This window comes from Ursus americanus, chromosome 5 (assembly GCF_024610735.1).
Source record: "Ursus americanus isolate L20-20 chromosome 5, mUrsAme1.1.p, whole genome shotgun sequence".
Taxonomy (NCBI): Eukaryota; Metazoa; Chordata; class Mammalia; order Carnivora; family Ursidae; genus Ursus; species Ursus americanus.
The window spans coordinates 32,612,648-32,634,871 of record NC_142131.1 but is presented as its reverse complement, the minus strand read 5'-3'; the positions used below and the strand labels follow the sequence as shown (position 1 = coordinate 32,634,871).

Here is a 22,224-nt window from a genome sequence, read left to right as displayed (position 1 = left end):
TTCAGTGATGAAGACTCGCAGTGGAGCTACTTGCGTGGATGAGCCTGAAGAGAATGGAAGCTCGCACAGCTCTGGGAAGGGGGGACGGGAACCTCAAGCACGAAGAGGGCGTCATATTTTTAAGTCACCGGTGTGGTGGCTTTTTGCTGCCAACCGCCTGAGCCTCCCTCGGGCAGGGCCAGCTCCTTCCTCAGACGGCGCCAAGGCGAGGCCCGTGGGGGCCCGGGGAGCTCGGGCGGCGCAACCGGGACGCGACCTCGCCCTCCTCCGACCCCGCAGGGCCGCGCCAGCCTCCGCCCGTCTCTGCGCTCCGGGACGGGGGAGGGCCGCCGAGGCGCGCTGGGAGGGGGCTGGCGGAGACAGCGCGGTCGGGCAGCTTCAGGTTTCGTCCTGGAGCCGGTGGCGGGCGCGGCGGCGGGCGGGCCTGGCCATGTGATGCCGGGGCCGGGAGGTGGGCAGGCTGGGATCCAGTGGCAGCCGGCAGGCGCGGAGGGAGCTGGGGCGGCCCAAGCTGCGGGCGCAGCCAGCCGGCTCCGAGAGCGCGCCCGCGGCTCCGCCCCCTCCGCGTTGGCCCCAGCGTTGCGGCCGCCGGGCGTTGGCAGCTTCGGGGAGAGCCTTGCCAGCTCCGGGCGGCGGCGGTGGGCCGGGGCGCGTTCCACACGCCCTCGGGCAGGGCGCGGGGTGCAGCGCCTCGCTGGGGTTCCGGAGGCTGTAGGGGCCCTAGCTCCAGGTAAGTGCTCTTTGGGGTTCCATTCCCCGCGTCTCCCTGCAGCTCAGGGCAGAAAAGTTTGTTCCCTTCGCCTGAGTTCTCTACCTCAGAAATACTCTCTCCAGGGTACTGGGGGACGCGAGGGACAGCAGAGGTGGAAAGGTGGGTGCTGCTGTGGGTTCAGTGGCGCGAGGGATGGCCGCCGCCTCCCGGTCCCTCGGGGACAGCAACAAGTGCAAAGGGTTGCACAGTGCAGCGCGGTGGCGGCAGCTGCGGAGCGTGGGGTCGCTTGCGCCGCGCAGCCGGGAGCGCACAGAGAAGGCGGCGGCCCCTCTCGTTCCCGCCCCCGCCGGTCCTGCTCCAGCGTCCCGGGATGGGCGGGTGGAGGGAAATGTCCGCCAGGAAAAGGCACCCTTGCCGTGGAGAAGGGGGTGTCTGGAAAGCTAGTTCCCCAGCGGTGCTTCGCCTCCGGCGTGAGGACTCTTAGTGGGGCTGGGCCCCCAGAGAGGAGACCAAGCTCGTGGTACAGGCGCTAGCATTTCTTTCATGTGGAGATATGTGCTGTATTTTCAAAGGAAGCTGTAGTTACTTGATTAGGAGGGGCGGTCGGCATTCCGTCGGCTTTTATTCTTACGGATTCATTTGCCCCTTGAATACCTGGGATGTGGGTGAACGTTACCCTGACCTTCTCGTGCTAAAAGTTTCCTTCGGGGTCGTAATGAGGGGCTTGTGCTCGGCCAAGGAGGCATCCTTTTCCGTCGAGGCTGTGTGGAAGCCGGGTGCTGAGGCCGCCTTGGAAACCTAGCTCTCGTTTCCCAGACGCCAATTAGATTTCTAGGAGAGAATCCATCTGCCTCCCTAGGAACCCACAGCGTCGCCCTATTGGTTACAGCTGGGTGGGTCGAGGAAAGGCAGCAACATCTGTGTTTGCGCAGCTTCCTCTCTTTGACCCCTGCCTGGGGCTGGACAAATCTCTGCAGACCCGGAATTACGGAGGTTTACCACCAGACCCGCTCCAATTGGGTAAGAAAACAAAAAAACAAACCTTAAAACAGCAACTACCACCACCAAAACCCCTTATCATTTACGGTCCCATGAGGTCTCTAGTTTTCTGAAGCTTTCTTAGGCCTGAAGCTTTCAGGGAAAGCGAAATCCTGTTTTCGCAGCAAAAACAGAGACCTGTCCTTATTGGGCTTTATGGGTTGTCCTTTGCACGTGACAGTCCAAGCACAGTGATAACAGCGAAGGTTTCTATATATATTCTGGGTTTTACATATATATTCTTCAAACATCTCTTTATTTGTCTCCTCTTGATTAATGACTGAGCTCACTCCTTGGAATATTTGGAGGACAAGAAATGAGTCCTGCAAAAACCTTTGGAATTTCTTTCTACAACATAGTATTTCAATATTATGAACTTTGTAGCGAACTTTCTGTGGGATCATTGTGCTCATTTAACTTTGATTAAATAGGAATTTGGATCACATCAGACCTCAAGTTTAGTGGTTAGGGAAACCGAGGCACACAGGTAGCTACTGGGTATGTGATTTGAATGTCCTGGCTAATAGTAGAATGGAGAACAGAGAATTAGTGTTTGTTCTGCTTTGGACTGTTTTCTTCTTTATCACAACCATATTACCTCGCCAACCAAGAACAGGTTATGTAACAGGTGTCATTAGACTTTCCTTTGAAGCACCTGTCTTGCCCTTTAAGAAGTTTGGAAACACTTAAAGAGGAAAATGGTAACCAAGGCTCTATGAAATTTCATCAGGGGCCTCATTTGGGTTTCACACCTTTTTAAAAAAAATCATGTGAGTACTGCAGAAGAGTTAAGAATATTTTCTTTTTTTTTTTTTTTTAAAGATTTTATTTATTTATTTGACAGAGATAGAGACAGCCAACGAGAGAGTGAACACAAGCAGGGGGAGCGGGAGAGGAAGAAGCAGGCTCCCAGCGGAGGAGCCTGATGTGGGGCTCGATCCCATAACGCCGGGATCACGCCCTGAGCCGAAGGCAGGTGCTTAACCGCTGTGCCACCCAGGCGCCCCAAGAATATTTTCTCATTGTACTTTTCTAAGACAGTTATGTGGTGGCTAAGACAAATTAGGCAGAAATTGCAGGTGAGTTCTGTTCCGTGGTCTTTAGTATATGCTATATGGGAAAGGGAAAAGTACTCTAAATAGCTATTAAAACTGGGATACAAGGTGCCTGGGTGGTTCAGTCAGTTGAACATCTGTCTTCAGCTCAGGTCATGACTCTGGGGTCCTGGGATCAAGCCCCCTGCTCTCTGGGAGCCTGCCTCTTCCTCTCATTCCAGCTTGGTGCTCTCTCTTGCTCCCTGTCAAATGAATAAATAAAATCTTTTTTTAAAAAAGATTTTATTTAATTGAGCGAGCACAAGTAGGCAGAGCGGCAGGCAGATTGAGAGGGAGAAGCAGCTCTCCACTGAGCAAGGAACCTGATGTGGGGCTCAGTCCCTGGACCCCAGGATCATGACCTGAGCCGAAGGCAGATGCTTAACTGACTGAACCACCCAGGCGTGCCAATAAATAAAATCTTTTTTTAAAAAAACTGGAATATGATACTTCTATTAGGCATCATGTTCAAAAGTAAGTACTCTCTTGGTACTTAAGCTCTAACTTAAAGTCTGCCAGAGTTCATGACCAAGTAGACTCCACGGAAAAATGGATGCTATTCATATTGGAAAACCCTTTATAATTGGGGCTGGGCTAGGATGGTACTGCCAAATAACTCTTGTAGAGGGTCGTAGAGCCCAAATTACTCTCAAACTTCTAGGCTGACTGTAATTTTATTATGCTTTAATTTACTGATAAGCTAGGATAGCTCTAGTTGTTGTAGGTTTGTCTAATTACATTTGTACTTAGATTGCTTTAGTCTAATGCTATAGGATAATTCTTTCATGTGACTTTGGTACAAAGAGATGGGTCAGTTTGGGAATTGCTATTTTGGGTTCTAAATTTCTGTTGATTTCAGGTCTAAGGCATTACTTTTCTGCTTGTAGAGTTTTTAGGATCTGTTGCTTTTTTTTTTTTAGATTTATTTGAGAGAGAGCGAGCATGCATGTGAGCATGCTGGGGGGGGGGGGCGCAGGCAGGAGGTGAGGGGGAGAGAGAATCCCAACCATATTCCCCACTGAGTGCAGAGCCCTTGAAGAGCTTGATCCCATGACCCTGAGATCATGACCCAAGCAGAAATCAAGAGTCGGAGACTTAACTGACTGAGCCACCCAGGCGCCCCAGGATCTGTTGGATTTTGACTAGGCTTTTGCACGCTTGACACTAAGACATTTGGCTGGTAAAACGCCAGGTACCTTTATGTGATGGTGCATCTTAATCAACTGTAATTTTTTCCTTAATTTGATCTTGGCACAGTAGTAATTTGCTTATTTCTACCATTACTGCTCCTGGACTCCTTCTCCTGAATAACCAAGATAATGAGATTTGACATGATTTTTTAAATGAGGGAAAACAAAAACGTCATGTAATTGAATATTGGGCATTTGTTCCAGTGATCTTCATTTTGAACCCTTTTATCAAATGGATTTTTATTCTTCAGAGGTGATTTGTCCTTCATTTTTTCCTCATTTGAGGTTTCACTTGGGTAGGAAGTTACTGTGAAAGTAGTTTCTTGAAAAGAAAACCTTGAATGTATGAGTGAAGGCCAGCATAGGTGGAGACGGGCAGTGACATGTTTGCTTTCCTTGATATCATGTCCAGAAGAGTCCTGCTAAACCAGCCTGTTTCAAGTGGCAGACTTTGAGAGGTGTGCACGTGACCATTTTACCCTTAAAACATACTTAAAATGTTAAACCGTTGAAATATACAGACCTTCCCTTAATATGTTAGTTAAGAGATAAATTGCCTGTTAATGAATTCACTGTTTAGCTCCCAGTTTCATTGGCAAACACAAGTTACCATGCCATTTGTGACTTAAGGCTTGCTCTTTTCTTCCATTGCTTTATAACTAAAAGAAATTCTTTATAACAAAGTGAATCATAGTGGGGTCTCTGGAGCCAGACTGTCCACTTAGACAGCCCTGGCTCTGTCCTGGCTGTTAGAGCTCTCTCTACCTGAGGTTTTCCTTTGGTAAATGGGTGTAATCATTAGAAGCTGCCCCATTGGGTTGCTTTGAAGATTCAGTGAGTTAATTCACAGAGAGCCCTTCTAGAAGTGCCTGGCAGAGAGTTAAGTGCTAGAAAATGTTGGTTATATTTATAACAAATGGAAAATAGGCAATTAGAGTTTTAGCAGGTTTTCCTGGTTTCAGAAGGCAATGAGAGGTCAGTAGGAAAGTGCCCTAGACCAGGAGTCAGGGATGGAGTTATCCTGTGATCTCCCACCTGTGTGACCCTGGGCAAGTATGACCCCTCTAGGGGTCTCCGTTTCTTCGTCTAGTAAAGAAGAGTAGACTGGATGGTCTCTGGATCCTCATATTGTAAACTAATGAAATTTGGAAGGTGGGCATTTGTCAAGTCAGCCTTACTATCTTGGGCAACACTGCCAGGAAGGTACCGTCCACAGGGTCGGTACAGTACTTGCAGTGGTCAATGAGCATTTTGATGAGATTATGGACTATTAAGACCATTAACTTACTTCACCTTGCTCACCAGATAGTCGTCAGCTTGAAATGACTGAGTTATCTTTATGGACTTAGTCCAGAGAGATTTCATACATGAAAGTCTAGATCATGGTCATAGGCCATCCTGCTCCCTTTATTCTGAGGAGCTCCCCATGTTTAAAAAGGGTGGTGTAGTTCTTGGAAGCCAAGAGACAAGCTGCCTGATGTTTTCTGAATTTCATGATAAAAATTCCATACCTCACCATTAGCCTTAACAGAGATACTGCAAACTAGAAGGACTTGGAGCAAAGGAGGTCATAAGAACTTAAAAGTATTGGCGAAGATCAAGAGGTTTCCACTGGGGCAAATATCTGTCCTGTGTGGCCCCCTCCCACTGTTTGCATTGTCTCCTGGTTCATTGTCTGTTTCCCTCCACTTCCTCCAGCCTCCTGGTTGCTGTATGACCAGGTGTTGGTTTGAAATGGTACAGGTGCTCAGTGATTGAAATTATGGGCTCCGTACTTTGAGACCCAACCCAGGATTCCAAGCTTGATGGTTTGGTGATATCAGGTGGATTTAGAATCTCAGGTGGGCCTGGCCTTTGAAAAAGGTGGGCTGGCTAACTACTTCTGGAAACTTGAGATGTTTCTGGCATTCTACCTTTGAAAGTATTCTGGAAAGACTAACACTTGGTTTTTCTCGTGGACTACCTTTTCCCTACGGGCATGTCATTTGTCCCTTGCTGCCTCTTGTGGACCCTCTGCTTAACTACAAATAATAACTGCCTATGGACTAGGCTATCTACTTGCTAACCTCTGTGACCTCATGTTTGGTCTCTTTTCCTTTCTTTCTAAAATCTATTGCAGTCTTCAAAGCAAGCTCAAGCGTACTTCAGAAACCTTTGACCAACTTTCCCTTCTGAACTCAATAATATATTTGCTGGTCCCTCTGATTTATCATTGATCACCTGCTTCTGCTTTCATTATGGGCTCCTGTGTGTTAGTCTTGACTTTCCAGCCTGACTGTAAGCTCATTGAAAGCCAGAACCCTGATTTGGCCTGCTGTGTAGGGTGCTCAGATCAGAATATGCACACGTTGGTTGGTAATTTTGTGGTCATGTCAACAAGTCCTTTTAGTTCAGAGTTCCGCAAAGGCAAGTGGCAATGTTTACCTGTGTAGCAGATATGGGTTACTTAGGAAGATACTGGTTTGCAGGGGAAGAAAGGTAAAGGTTGCCTAGGAGGTTGGATGACTAGTCCTTCTCAGATATAAATGGGCAGTTCCACAGGCCCCATTAGAAATTGTATGTTCAGTCTGGGAAAATGAATGCAATCCTTGACTTGAGTCAGAGCCTTAGGATTGAGAGAAAGCTGAAAGTTTTCCTTTCGCTTCTAGGAGATGCACAGTCCCCCTGTGTAGCAAGCTTATGAATATTTGACCACTTGAATACTACTCTTGAATACTTGGGAGTGATGGGGAGCTAATACCATAAAGACACCCAACCTATCTTTTTTCCCTCTCAACTTGATTGATAAATATAAGCGTATGTATTTAGAGTGTTCTATGTGATGATTTGAAACATATGTTGGGGAATGATTACCAAGATCAAGATAATAAATCATTATCTCATACAGTTAAGTTCTTTGTGTATGTGGTGAGAATGTTTAAGATCTATTCTCGGTAACTTTATTCAGTACTGTATTAACTATAATACCTTATTAACTATAGTTACCATGTGGGATATTAGATCTTCAGAACTTATTCTTATAGGTAAAAATGTATAAATTTTGAGTTCCATCTTAATAGTTCCTCATTTCCCCCAGCCCCTGGCAACCACTATTGCACTCTGTTACTAAGAATTTAGGTTTGTGTTTTTTTAAAAGATTTTGTTATAGGGGTGCCTGGGTGGCTCAGTCGTTAAGCGTCTGCCTTTGGCTCAGGGCATGATCCCAGAGTCCTGGGATCGAGCCCCACATCAGGCTCCTCTGCTGGGAGCCTGCTTCTTCCTCTCCCACTCCCACTGCCTGTGTTCCCTCTCTCGCTGGCTGTCTCTCTCTCTCTCTGTTAAATAAATAAAATAAAATCTTAAAAAAATTTTTTTTGTTACAGAGAGAGCGAGCAGGGGGAGGGGCAAAGGGAGAGGGCGAAGCAGAATCCCTGCTGAGCACGAAGTCTGATGTGGGACTCTATCCCAGGACCCCAGGATTAGGACCTGAGCTGAAGGCAGATGCTTACCCGACTGAGCCACCCTGGTCCCCCACATGTTCTGTCATTCTGTAGGTTGTCTTTTTTGGTGTGCAAACCTTTTGGGTTTGATAGATTTCTATTTGTTTGCTTTTGCTGCTCTTCCTTTCGGTGTCTTATCCAAAAATCCTCACCAGGACTGATGTTGATGTGGGAAAAAAAGGCAGAAGGAAGTGTAGATAAAATTAAATGTCTGTATAACCTGCAGCCCATTGACAAATACTTGAGGCAGGCCAAGTATGATGTTCCTCCAGGAAGCTCCTGACTGTCTTAATGTTAATGCCTTGCTAGAGGGAAAAGCAACCTTAGTTTGACAATAGCTAGGCCTCCCACATCCTGTGAGTCCTCTTTAGCATATGAAAATCCTTTTGGAACTTCCCTTATCTTTACTTCCCCCAGCCCCAAGTATATAATTGGTTGCTTCTCTCAATCCTGGGGCAGCAGGCAGCAGCCCTTTCTAACCATGGGTTCCATCCCTGTGCTTTAATAAAACTACCATTTTGCACCAAAGACGTCTCAAGAATTCTTTCTTGGTCATCAGCTCTGGACCCCACCAGACCTCATCAAAAAACATTCAAAAACTATATCAATGTTAAGGAGCTTTCCCCCTATATTGTAGGAGTTTTATGGCTTCAGTTATGATGTTCAAATCTCTAAATTAATTTTGAGTTAATTTTTGTGTGTGGTTTAAGATAGTGGTCCAGTTTTTCTTTTGTATGTAGTTGTCCAGTTTTCCCAACACCATTTATTGAAGAGACTGTCCTTTCCTCATTGTATGTTCTTGAGTCCTTTATTGTAAACGAATTGACCATATAAGCATGGGTTTGTTTCTGGGATCCCTGTGCGATTGATCTGTGTGTCTTTTTGTGCCAGTACTATACTATTTGAATGACTCTAGCTTTTTTTTTATTTTAAGATTTTATTGTAAAATAATCTCTGGCTTGAACTTACAAACCGAAGAACAGAAGTTGCATGCTCTACAGACTGAGTCAGCCAGGAGCCCCTGAATGATATAGTTTTCTAGTGTAGTATGCAGTCAAGAGCATGATCCCTCCAGCGTTCTGGTTCTTAAGATTTCTTTGGCTATCAGGGTCTTTGTGGGTTCATACAAACGTCAGGATAGTTTTTTCCTTTTTTTTTTTTTTGAGAAATGCTATTTTAAATGAAATTTTGAGGGGGATTACATTGAATCCAGAGATGGCTTTGGGTAGTGTGGACATTACCAATATATTGACAATATTAATTCTTCAGGTCTGTGAACACGGATATCTCATATTTGTGTTTTCATTTTTTTGGTCGATGTCTTAACATTTTTGGCATATAGATATTTCACTTTCTCATTTAAATTATTCCTATATATCTTTTTTGGTGCTATTGTATATGGGATTTTTTTTCCTTCAGGTAGTTAATTGTTAGTGTATAGGAATGCAACAGACTGTATTTTGTACTCTGCAACTTTACTGAATTTATAGGTTTTTTGTTTATTGTTTTTTGTGGGTTTTTTGGGTATAGTCCTTTAGGATTTTCTATAACAAGATCGTGACGCTTACTATTTTACTTCACCCTTTTCTATTTGAATGCCTTTTTTTCTCTTGCCTAATTGCCTTAGATAGGATTTTTCAGTACTATGTCAGACAGGAGCAAAAAGCATGGGCATCCTTGTCTTGGTCCTGATCTTGAAGTCGGGAACATTTTCAACCTTTGACTATTGAGTATGGTGTTAGCTGTGGGTCTGTTATATATGGCTTTTATTATGTTGAGGTTATGTTCCTTCTGCATCCAAATTGTTGAGAGTTTTTATGAAAGCTTGCTGAATTTTGTCAGATGATTTCTTTGAATCTTTTGAGACAGGTTTTCTTCTATTATGTATTGTATCACATTTATTGATGTTTTTAATGTGTTTATCACTATTTATAGAAATAGTACTTTTCTTAGAGATTCTTAGAAATGGTTTTGCTGGGGCCCCTGGGTGGCTCAGTCCATTAAGCATCTGCCTTCAGCTCAGGTTGTGGTCCTGGGGTCCTGGGATAGAGCCCCACACCGGGCTCTCTGCTCAGACGGAAGTCTGCTTCTCCCTCTCCCTCTGCTCCACCCACCCCCATGCTCTCTCAAATAAATAAATAAAAAATCTAAAAAAAAAAAAAAAAAAAAAGAAATGGTTTTGCTGCATCCCATAAGTTTTGCTATGTCTTATTAACAATGTTTCTCAAAATATATTTTTATTTCCCTTTTTATTTCTTTGACCTGGTGGTTTGGAAGTGTGTTATAATTTACATATATTGTGATCTTCTCTCCCCACCTCCAACTTTCTTCCTGTTATTGATATCTAGTTTTGTACCTCTGTTTGGAAATGATAGTTGATATTTCAATTGTCTTATATTTGTTAGGACAAGTTTTCTTTTTAAAATGTTCTCTTCTGCTGTTTAATGGACTGTTTGTATATGCAGGTCCATTGGTCTACAGTGTAGTTCAAGTTGGCTATTTCCTTATTGATTTTGCTGTCTAGATGATCTATCCATTGTTAAAAATGGGTTAGTCCCTGGTATTAATGCTTTGCTGTCTATTTCTGCCTTCAGATCTGTTAATTTAATACTTAGATTTTCTAATAGGTACATGTACAATTGTTAAATCTCCTTGATGAATTGACCTCTCTCATTGTATGATAACCTTATTTGCCTCTCATTATAACTTGTGACTTAAACTTTGTATCATAAGTGTAGTGATCTGTGCTGTCTTCTGATTTCCGTGGAGTTTGCATGGAGTAGTTTTTTATCCTTGTACTCTTAGCTTATGAATGTTCTTCAAGGTTAAGTGAATCTTACAGGCAGCTACAGTTGGGTCTTGTTCTTTTTTTTTTTTCCATTCAGCTGCTCTTTGACTGTTAATTAAAACCATTTTTATTTATCTTAATGTATTATATATATATAGTATTATAAATAATGTCCTTATTTCTACATAAATACTTACTGACTTAATTGCTTTGTGATTATTTCATAGATCCTTTTTTTCCCTTCCTCTCATGTTGTCCCTCTTGGTGAATTAATAAAACTTTCTGGGGTTCTCCTATCCTTTTCTGTGTGTGGTGAAATCCCTTTGGGGGATTGTTTTTGGCACCAAGCTACTCTGGACTGGCAGAGTGGAATGATGCGGGTAAGATACTTCCTATGCTCTTGCTATGCGACCATCCTCCAATTTTTTTTTTTTTTTTAGCTCTGTAGTATGTATGTATGTATATATTTTTAAAAGATTTTATTTGAGAGAAACAGGGAGAGCACAAGCTGGGGGGAGGAGCAGAGGGAGAGGGAGAAGTAGACTCCCCCTGGGCAGGAAGCCCAATGTGGGGCAATGCGGTGCTCGATCCTACAACCCTGAGATCATGACCTGAGCCGAGGGCAGACGCTTGACTGACTACGCTCCATAGTATTTCTGCTGCTTTTCATTGTAGTGCAGAACTTTGCTAGAGCTATTTTTATTGGTTTGTAGTTGTTTGTTGTTTTGTTGTTGTGGGGAATGAATGTTGGGACCTGCCTCTTAGTTCTCTATTGTGCTGACATCACTGCCCCCCCCCCCCCAGGTGTATCTTTGGAAAGATGAAGCTGTTAAAGGGGGAGAATTGTTTTTTAATCATAGTTTGCTGATGAGGGGCCATTCCGAACAATTTACTTTACAGCCCCTTAGATTTCAAAAGCATTACATATCCTGCCTTCCAGTCTTTTAATTTGGAAAAGAAAAAGAAAAACCTTTTCATCTTTTGTTAAGTGACAGGATTTTTGAATCCTCTCACCACCCCTGGATACTGAACATATTCTAATTTGCTGTATTCTTAAAGTGTAGTACTTTCAGATGCTGTTGGACAGCACAGAGGCTGTAGAACCATTTGCACTCTTGCTTAATACCCTTCCACCCCAGCCTTTTAGGGAAGCAGTAAAGCCTCAGGGTTAGCGTGACCAGCTAGAAATTGGACTTGAGGAGACTCATGCTACTTCCTACCTTGTCTTGGATAAATCACCTAACCTTTAGCTGACTTTTTTAGCTCTTTTTCTGGTAGCATTGTTAGAAGGATTCCATTAGAAGATATTTGCAAATGACACTACAGATAAAGGACTGGTATCCAAGATCTACAAAGAACTTCTCAAACTCAATACACGAGAAACAAACAAATCAAAAAATGGGCAGAAGATATGAACAGACACTTTTCCAATGAAGACATACAAATGGCTAACAGACACATGAAAAAATGTTCAAAATCATTAGCCATCAAGGAAATTCAAATCAAAACCACACTGAGATACCACCTTACGCCAGTTAGAATGGCAAAAATAGACAAGGCAAGAAACAACAATTGTTGGAGAGGATGTGGAGAAAGGGGATCCCTCCTACATTGTTGGTGGGAATGCAAGTTGGTACAGCCACTCTGGCAAACAGTGTGGAGGTCCCTTAAAAAGTTAAAAATTGAGCTACCCTATGACCCAGCCATTGCACTACTGGGTGTTTACCCCAAAGATACAGACGTAGTGAAGAGAAGGGCCATATGCACCCCAATGTTCATAGCAGCAATGTCCACAATAGCTAAATCGTGGAAGGAGCCGAGATGCCCTTCAACAGATGACTGGATTAATAAGTTGTGGTCCATATATACAATGGAATATTACTCAGCTATCAGAAAGAACGAGTTCTCAACATTTGCTGCAACATGGACGGCACTGGAGGAGATAATGCTAAGTGAAATAAGTCAAGCAGAGAAAGACAACTATCATATGATTTCTCTCATCTTTGGAACATAAGAACTAGAATGATCAGTAGGGGAAGAAAGGGATGAAGAAAGGGGGGGTAATCAGAAGGGGGAATGAAACATGAGAGACTGTGGACTATGAGAAACAAACTGAGGACTGCAGAGGGGAGGGAGGTGGGGGAATGGGATGGGCCGGTGATGGGTGGTGGGGAGGGCACGTGTTGCATGGTGCACTGGGTGTTGTGCACAACTGGTGAGTCATCGAGCCTTGCATCGGAGGCCGGGGATGTACTGTATGGTGACTAACAGAATATAATAAAAAATCATTATAAAAAAAAAAAAAGGAAAAAAAAAAAAAAAGAAGGATTCCATTAGATAGTCTGTGGAAAGTGCTTAGCACAGAACCAGTGATAGAATCATTGCTCAAATGCAGGCATTTGAACTATGGTACTTCTAAATAGTGTTAGTGACTCTTGATGGTCAGTCATCTCAAAAATTACCAAGTTTGATTTTTTTTTTTTTTAAACACATGTTGCTGCTGAGCCCTGTCTGCTCTTTTACAGACTTTTACAATTGGTTTCTTAGTCCTAGGAATAGAATTGAATTTCTCAAATTTATTTTCCTGCATTTAGCCTTTTGCTCTAACTTTTCCAAGTATTTTAGATTGTTAAACTTATTACTCCTTTTATTTTTTATTATTATTTTTTAAAGATTTTATTTATTTATTTGACAGAGATTGAGACAGCCAGTGAGAGAGGAAACACAAGCAGGGGGAGTGGGAGAAGAAGAAGCAGGCTTCCAACGGAGGAGCCTGATGTGGGGCTCGATCCCAGAACTCCGGGATCATGCCCTGAGCCGAAGGCAGACGCTTAACGACTGAGCCACCCAGGCGCCCCAGCTTATTACTCCTTTTAGTTCCAAGTTTTGCACAGGTATGATGGGCGTTTCTTTAATGCTTTAATGAAAGAATAACACCTTTATGTAGGTTAAAGTCCTAGTCCTGAAGACAGGGTAATTTGGTGTATCTATACAAATTTCTGATTGATGTTTGCCAATTTCAAGTAGCGTTCAATTAATTACTCTTGTACTAGTATCAGATTTTTAATCTTCTGCCTTTTCATAAGGATCTGTACAATGTCCAACAAACCTATATCTCTAGTATATGAAGTTAGCAGTTTAGTAATTACATGGTGGAATGAGGTTATTCTCAAGCAGCTTCCTCTTGGAAAATCTGTACTGGCTCCAAGCAGCCACTGTGCCTTCTTTGGGGCACTCAGACGTTAGCCTTCTAGTAGTCTGCTCTAGGACCTTGTTTAGGATCAAAATGAAACTCCTTGAATCCATAGCTTGTAGAATCTGCCTTTTTGAAAAATGGGATGACTTGTGCCTGTCTCCTGTGTGAAACCTGTCCTTTTCCACAGTTCCTGATGGATTCTGGTTAGGAAATTGCATAATATTCTTCTTTGGACATGTAGAGGCTGGAACTTAGAGCAGCTTGATGCTTTCTTATGTTGGACTTTCCGCCTTGGAGATACTGTTTCTCTCCTTTTCAACTGCACATCATTTCCCTCAAAGAGGAGATGAATTTTGAATAGAAAAGAGTTCTTTTTATCATTCATTTCACACCTGTCCTAAGCAGACCTATTTTTCCCTTCCTGGATGTTCTGGTTTAAACATAAATTGACGCTGCTATACCAACCTTAAACCAACTTGAAGATAGCAGTGTCCATATAGTTATGTGTAGAAGCCTGTGGAAAGAGCTGCACGCTTAGCTTTTTGAAGCTACACTGTATAAACCTTCTTTCAGATAACATCTTTCATTAAGTTAGAAGTGTTTCCAAAAAAATATTTGAAATAAAAATCTTAGTTTTTAAAAAATCTCCTCCCCCCACTAACTTCAGGTTATTTGGGGCTTTGGTTTGTCTGACATAACTCTTGAGAGCATGACACTCTAATTATTTGAGGAAAAGTGGCAGGGAAGAGGGTAAAAAAAGTCATTCTTAGCTTTCCATGTGTGAAAACCACAGAAACCTATGAATCAGGAGGCCTGCCTTAGTCTTGAACTCATAGAATGTGAAGATCTGTACATATATTCACAGACTGCATATCTTTTCCAAATGGGATGGAACCAATCTTTTCCAGTTGACTATGTGTATGAACTGTGATTCCTTTAGGCAGTGATTTTATTGACTGTTAATAAAAGTGGGTGGAGGTAGAGTTTGGAATGGGATGAAATAGTGAGGGAAGTTAGGCCCAGATCAATCATTGTATAGAAAGTGTAATCTAGCTCCCTTTAATTCAGAAAAAGCCACTTTTATAAGAATCAGCTCATCTAACTTTTTAGTGTAGGCTTTCATGTACTTGCCAGGTTTGCAGCTTGTCAGAAGTTCTCAGGGATGGATTTCTGAAAATGCTTTTTTTTTTTTTTTTAAAGACTTTATTTATTTATCTGACAGGGAGACAGTGCAAGAAGGAACACAAGCAGGGGCAGTGGGAGAGGGAGAAGCAGGTTTCCCATCGAGCAGGGAGCCCGATGTGGGGCTCGATCCCAGAACTCCGGTATCATGACTTGAGCCCAAGGCAGACGCCCAACGACTGAGCCACCCAGGCGCCCCTGAAAGTGCTTTTTATACTGGTTATCACAACCCCTGGCAACTTAGCGTTTCCTGCTGACCACTCCCTGTTTTTGGAGGCAAGAAACAACACACACAATCTGTTTCCAGTGTTTCCATAGGTTTTTAACTGATGGATTATTAAGGGAGAACAGAAGTAATTGTATGTTTTTTGTCACACTAATTTGTTCAGTAAAACTTGTATTGTTTCTTTCATTTGATTGCCAGAACTATTGATAGTGTCCTCATTGAATATCAAAGTATTAAGAATCTTTAAAATTTTAGCCATGGAAATTCTAATTATTCCTTCAGGGTTACCTACCTTCCAACTTGGACTGAAATAGTTTATTATGAGATGAAGGTCTCATGTCTTTTTTTTTTTTTAAGCTTTATTAAATTTTAAAATTTTACATAAGAAGATGCAGATAATCTATTTCACATATAAATTAGGTTGTTTTGCAATAAAAATGAATAATCTATGCTTTCTTATCTACAGAAAGTCTCAAAATAGCTTTTTAGTTGGCTCGTCTTACAAAAACAGGAATTTTTAGTAGGGAAAACCCAACTTTACCATGAACAGTTGAAGAAAAATCACACCTTGAAGAATGCCAAGCATAATTTGGATATTGCAGAATATAACATTTTGAAAAAGGACGTGACCTGTGCCTGTCTTGTGTATTTGAATCTTCATCATCCTCTAGTTCCTGGTGGATTATGATTGGGAAATCAGGGTGTGTCTTTTTGTATTAAAATAACTAATAAGTATTTTGCCCTTTCACATTGGTAGTAGGAAAATTTATCTTCACAGGCTGTTGTTATCTTTGATGATAGCAGCAGAAATTAGAAGTAGACAAAATGTTGAGATTTAAATGAATTGAACATCTTTTTTTTTTTTTTTTTTTTTAGTGGGAGTTGAACATAACTGCTGGTGGTTTGTGCCATTCATTTTAATCCTGATAGTAGACTCTGGGGAAGAAGAAAGTTTTTGCAAGGACTTAATCTGAGTGTAACAAAGGCCAGACTAGATAGAAGTGGAATTTGGGTTGAGATCTTAGCACTCCACTGACATGCCTGGTGGGTCATGTGGCCTTTTTGGGTCCTGGTGACCTCATTTGAAACCCAAGGGTTTGAGTCAAGTCCTTCTCCCTAGTGTGTCCCATTTCTAGACTTCATTTCTGTGGAGTTAAAGATGGTGTCTTAAGCATCCCTTCCATTTCATCACGCTTGGTTCCCAGAGCACTTCATAGCATTAGTTGGCAACATCTAAATTGTCCAGGAAGTTGGGTTTGATGCTGCTCCTTGCATGTTCTGTCTATTACAGGGAGAAATGCTTGCTCATACCCTGAGATTTCCCATGTTGTTGTTTGTCCTCACTGCTCAGGAAGTGTTTAATCAGCCAGTAATAATCTAGCAATTATTTTTAGTTGAATTCTAAGATGACTGAAAATGGATATTAATTTGACATTAGGTGGAACTTAACATCCCTATGTATCACTTCATCTAGACTGGGTGTAGAATATGTCCTGAAATGCACAGCTTTTTTGATAATGCCAATTTTTGGCAAAAATAAAGTTGAAATCATGGTCCTTTCTCTTTCCTTCCCTCTCCGTTTTCTCCCCTCTTCTCCCCTCTTCTTCCACCCACCTTCCCTACTTGTTCTCCTAAAACTTCTTTTGATTTCACTATTTTCCTCAAAAGGTATAGCAAATTTCTAAAATCTCTATACTATTGTATGTACTTCCTGATTAGTAATACTAAAAAAAACAAACTTGTCCTCATAAAAATGGTGATTTTTAAAAAAGATTTTGTTTATTTATTTGATAGAAAGAGAGAGAGAGGAGAGTGAGAGAGAGAGCACAAGCAGGGGGAGTGGCAGGCAGTGGGAGAAGCAGGCTCCCCACAGAGCAGGGGGAGCCCGATGAGGGACTCGATCCCAAGACCCGGGATCATGACCTGAGCTGAAGGCAGTCATTTAACCACCTGAGCTACCCAGGCACCCCAAAATGGTGATGTTTTTAAGGTATGACATTCCTTCTAATTTTCAGTGAACCTCATGATAAAAAGAACTTGGTGTTTTGGAAATTGGACATTATTCTGTTGGGGATTTTACTTGGTGAATATAGGGGCTCTAAATCCTCTTCAGGAATTCTTTTCAAAGTGTTGGCACTCTGGAGTGTTAGAGAGTTGTGCTTGAGTGTTGAGCCTTCACTGAGCTGAGTTTGCTATTGAGTAACTATTAATTACTACGAGGCAGGCATATACTGGGTGCTGGAAGCTTAGGGTAAGAGGCTTGGAAGTAGTGTTTGGGGAACTCGTGGTGCAGCCCAATAAGCAGCCATTAATGCAAGTAATGTGATGTGAGACGGTGTGGGCAGGGCATTCTCAGCAGCCTAAGTGAAGGCATTTTTCTGGGACCCATACTTAGTATGATGGGAACCAAAGTATTGTCCAGTTTTTCCTGCTGTTCCATTGTTCTAAATCTATATTGCGAATATGTATTTGCTTCAGTGATAATGAAAATAAGCAAATTGAAGAAATAAACATTTAATTAATTTTTAGTTATTTTAAAAAGATTTTATTTATTTATTTATTTATTTGACCGAGAGCGAGCGCACACAAGCAGGCAGAGTAGCAGGCAGAAGGAGAGGGAGAAGCAGACTCCCCACTGAGCCAAGAGCCCGATGTGGGGCTCGATCACAGGACCCTGAGATCATGACCTGAGCTGAAAGCAGGCACTTAGCCAACTGAGCCACCCAGGTATCCAGAAATAAACATTTTAATGAAATCTGTACTTCGGTGCTCTGATTTTATTTGTGAACTATCAGATCCAGAATTCAGTCACAAACTCTTGAACTGTAAAATTTATGTATTCAACAAATATTATTGTGCTACTTTAAAAAAACACCCTTTCCAATTTGGGCTTATGTTGTAAATATCCCCCCATGGTTAAATAAGTTAGAAACTTGGATAGTTAGTCAGAAAACACTTTCATGTTCCATTGTATTTTGGCAATATGCTTGTAATAAGTTTACATGTTGAATTTATATACTGAAACCTAGCTTTGTATATATTTCAATTATAGACACTTGAAAATTGAAGCAATTTTAAAGAATTCTGGAAATTTTGGTGAAGGTCTTAGTGTTGTGTTTCATGTATCAAGATCAACTGATGCTAAAGTTTCTATTAGGGAACAGCTTTCCAGTCTCGGGCTAAGCACTGCACAACTCTGAATTACATCAGTGGCCACAGCTTTAGCTAAAATTAAACTGGAGGAGGTAAAGGATAGTGCCTTACCTTGCCTTAGTGACACTGAACAGTACTGTTGTGAAGATGGTGAGCACATGCTGGTTTTTACCTGGGCACAGGATCATTTGAACAGCTTAGTAATCAAAACTGGAAGTCCTCCTGTGCCACAACTAAGTGTCGCTAAAGTTATGGAGCATTTAAAGTTGCATAGCATTTAGAAGATACTGATGGAATGAATCACCACCTCATGTGTTGTTTTGGCAGGAAGTGTATCATGTCTCAATAATTTCCTTAAAAATTTTTCCTGCCAGGTGCCTGTTTTCTTCTTGTAAACCGATCTCCATAGAATTCCAAATATGTGGTTGATTTTTCCCACTGATGCATTTTGACCATTCCTCTTCCTTGTTGGGAATACCAAGTGCAATTTGTTGGTAATGAATTTAAGGCTTACTACAGGGAAGTGAGAAGGAGTGGCTGTTTTGGAGATGTCCAGCCAGGATGGTTTTATCTGGTGAGGAGATCTTTTTAAAAGTGTTAAAAAGGTAAGTATTAACAGATCCTGTCTAATGCCAGATATACATGAAGTATTACCCAGAGATTAGGGTGAATTTTCATTTTCTGTTTTTTACGTTTTTTTTTTTTTTTTAATTTCAGTATCATTAATATACAGTGTCATATTAGTTTCGGGTGTATAATAGAGGTTCAACTAGTCTGTACATTGCTCGGTGCTCATCATGATAAGTGTACTCTTAATCCCCATCACCCACTCCCTTCTAGTAACTATCAGTTTATTCTCAATAGTTAAGGGTCTGTTTCTTGGTTTGTCTCTCTTGTTTTTTTCCCTTTGTTCATTTGTTTTGTTTCTTCACTTCCACATGAGTGAAATCATATAGTGTTTATCTTTCTCTGACTGGCTTATTTTCTTAGCATTATTCTCTTTACATCATGTTGTTGCAAATAGCAAGATTTCATTCTTTTTTATGGCTGAATAATATTCCTCTGTGTGTGTGTGTGTGTGTGTGTGTGTGTGTGTGTACACACACACATCTTCTATCTCCATTCATTTATCCATGGACACATCGGCTGCTACTATAATTTGTTTATTGTGAAGAATGCTGCAGTTAACATAGGGGTTCATATATCTTTTTTTAAATTAGTGTTTTGGTATTACTTGAGTAAATACCCCAGTAATGCAATTACTGGATTGTAGGGTAGTTCGATTTTTACATTTTTGAGGAACCTCTGTACTGTTTTCCACAGTGGCTACACCAGTTTGCATTCCTGCCAGTGGTGCCAGAGGGTTCCCCTTACCCTGCATCCTCACCAGCTCCTGTTGTTTCTTGTTTGGTTGATTTTAGCCATCCTAACAGGTGCGAGGTGGTATCTCATTGTACTTCTGCAATTCCCTGATGATGAGTGATGTTGAGCATCTTTTCATGTGTCTGTTGGCCATCTGAATGTTTTCTTTGGAAAAACGTCTGATCATGTCTTCTGCCTATTTTTGAATTATTTCTTTTTTTGGGTGTTGAGTTTGATAAGTTCTTTATAGATTTTGAATACTAACCCTTTATCCGATATGTCATTTGCAAATACCTTCTCACATTCCACAGATTGTCTTTCAGTTTTGTTTTTTGTTTCTTTTGCTGTGCAGTAGCTTCTTATTTTGTCGTAGTCCTAATAGTAGATTTCTTATTTTATTTCCCTTGTCTCAGAGGACACAACTAGAAAAATGTTGCTATGGCCATTGTTGGAGAAGTTACTTCCCTGTGCTCTCTTCTAGGATGTTTATGGTTTCAGTTCTCACATTTAGGTCTATCATCCATTTTGGGTTTATTTTTTTGTATGGTGTAAGATAGTGGTCTAGTTTCATTCTTTTGCATGTAACTGTCCTGTTTTTCCAGCACTATTTGTTGAAGAGACTGTCTTGTTTGCATTGGGTATTCTTCCCTGCTTTGTTGAAGATTAGTTGATCATAGAAACCCATTTCTGGGTTTTCTATTCTGTTCCATTGAATGATGTGTCTGTTTTTGTGCTAGTGCCATACTGCTTTGGTTACTGCAGCTTTGTAATATATTTTGAAGTCCAGAATTGTGATACCTCCAGCTTTGTTTTTCTTTTCTTTTCTTTTTCTTTTTTTTAAAAAAGATTTTATTTATTTATTGGACAAAGAGAGACACAGTGAGAGAGGGAACACCAGCAGGAGGAGTGAGAGAGGGAGAAGCAGGCTTCCCGCTGAGCAGGGAGCCCGATGCGGGGCTCGGTCCCAGGACCCTGGGATCACAACCTGAGCAAAAGGCAGATGCTTAACAACTGAGCTACCCAGGCACCCCCAGCTTTGTTTTTCTTTTTCAAGGTTGCTTTGGCTATTTGGGATCTTGTGGCTCTATATGTTTTAGGATTGTTGGTTCTAGTTCTGTGAAAAATGCTGTTGGTATTTTGGTAGGGATTGCATTAAATCTGTAGATTGCTTTGGGTAGTATGGACATTTGGGGGGGTAATAATGGACATTTTAACAATAATCTTCCAATCCATGAGCATGGAATATTTCCATTTGTGTCATCTTCAGTTTCTTTCCTCAGTATTTTGTAGTTTCCAAAGTACAGGTCTTTGGCCTCCTTGGTTGTGTATTCTAGTTTATAAATGGGATTGCATTCTTAATTTCATTCTGTTGTTTCATTATTAGTGTGTAGAAATGCAATGGATTTCTGTACGGTGATTTAGTTTTCTATGACTTTACTGAATTCATTTATCAGTTCTAGTAGTTTTTGTGTGGTATCTTGAGGGTTTTCTATACATATTTTCATGTCCTCTGCAAATGGTGATAGTTTTACTTTTTTCTTACCTATTTGGATGCATTTTATTTTCTGTTTTGTATACATATGTAATCAAGCATGATGTTTTTTGTAATGAACATGAGCTCCCTTGAAGTAAAATAAATGAAAAAAATATTAAAGGTATTTATGTATCTATTTTTTTAAAAGATTTATTTATTTTAGAGAGAGAAAGAGAGCAGGGTGGGAGAGAAAGTCTTAAGCAGACTCACTGAGCACGGAGCTCAATGTGGGGCTCGATCTCATGACCCTGAGATTTCGACCTGAGCTGAAACCAAGAGGTGGACACTTAACTGACCGCACCATCCTAGCACTCTTAAGGAGGCATCTGTTTTAAGCCAGATATGGTTCAAGGCAGTATGAGAGATGTGGAAAGTTAGAGCCCCTGGACATTCAGGTCACCCCTCACAGCTTGTGTAGTGGATGCTGAGAGAGGTGTGGTGTGGGTGCTCTCCTATGCTTAGACCTGGGGGCTGTGGCAGAGAGGAAGAACCACTGAATGAAGCAGGCTTTCTTGGCCTTCTGGTAGAAATAGATGCAGAAATCTGCGTTCCCTAAATTAAGAAATTACATGAATGTGTGCAAAGAAGTTTTAATATAGAAACTTGTACATTGTGTATTGAGAGCGTTGGTGTGTTTGCCTTTGGATAGGGAATGAGAATGTATCTGTAAGTATATCATAACTAGGTTTATGTACATTTTATTACTATAATAAAAACATGTAAAATTTTTATCATTGAATTACAACCCACAGCCTTTTATTTTGTAGTCTGCCTGTATTTTTTGTATGATTTCAATTCAGCGATGTCCTAACTCTTCCCTTCTTTGGTAGGATAAATATATCTCTTATCTTTATTGAATATAGAATTATTGCATTGCAAGTACAGTTTACAGTCCATTCATTCTTTTAAAAAAAGACAGTGGTTTCAGAGTGCCTGGGTGGGTCAGTCTGTTAGGCCATTGACTTTTGGTTTTGACTCAGGTCATGGTCTCAGGATCATGGGATTGAGCCCCACGTCAGGCTCCACAAGTGTGGAGCCTGCTTGGGATTCTTTCTCTCTCTTAAACAAACAAACAAACAAACAAACAAACAAACTGGTTTCTTCTACAAGTTTTGACATTTCTCGTAGGATTACATAGAATAGGTTGTGAGCCTTATATTACTAGACATTTAAAGGGATATAACTTTATAGTTTATCACTTGTAATTTTGAAGACTATAGATTTTTAAGAAGGCATGCTTTGGGGGGTTGACCTGTAATTAGAGGCAGTC

General features: G+C 41.3%; 1 protein-coding gene across 3 annotated transcripts in view; it reads left to right on the top strand.

The window, feature by feature from the left end:
* Nucleotides 1–624: 624 nt before the first annotated feature.
* ARHGEF28 (Rho guanine nucleotide exchange factor 28) overlaps nucleotides 625–22,224 on the top strand; it is a 297,126-nt gene continuing 275,526 nt past the window's right edge. The window contains exon 1 of one of the 3 annotated variants that reach the window (XM_087862079.1): nucleotides 625–730. The gene's annotated coding sequence lies outside the window, so the exon portion shown is untranslated. The remainder of the gene's footprint in view (nucleotides 731–22,224) is intronic. The other 2 variants (XM_045809753.2, XM_087862080.1) reach the window with 2 other exon arrangements.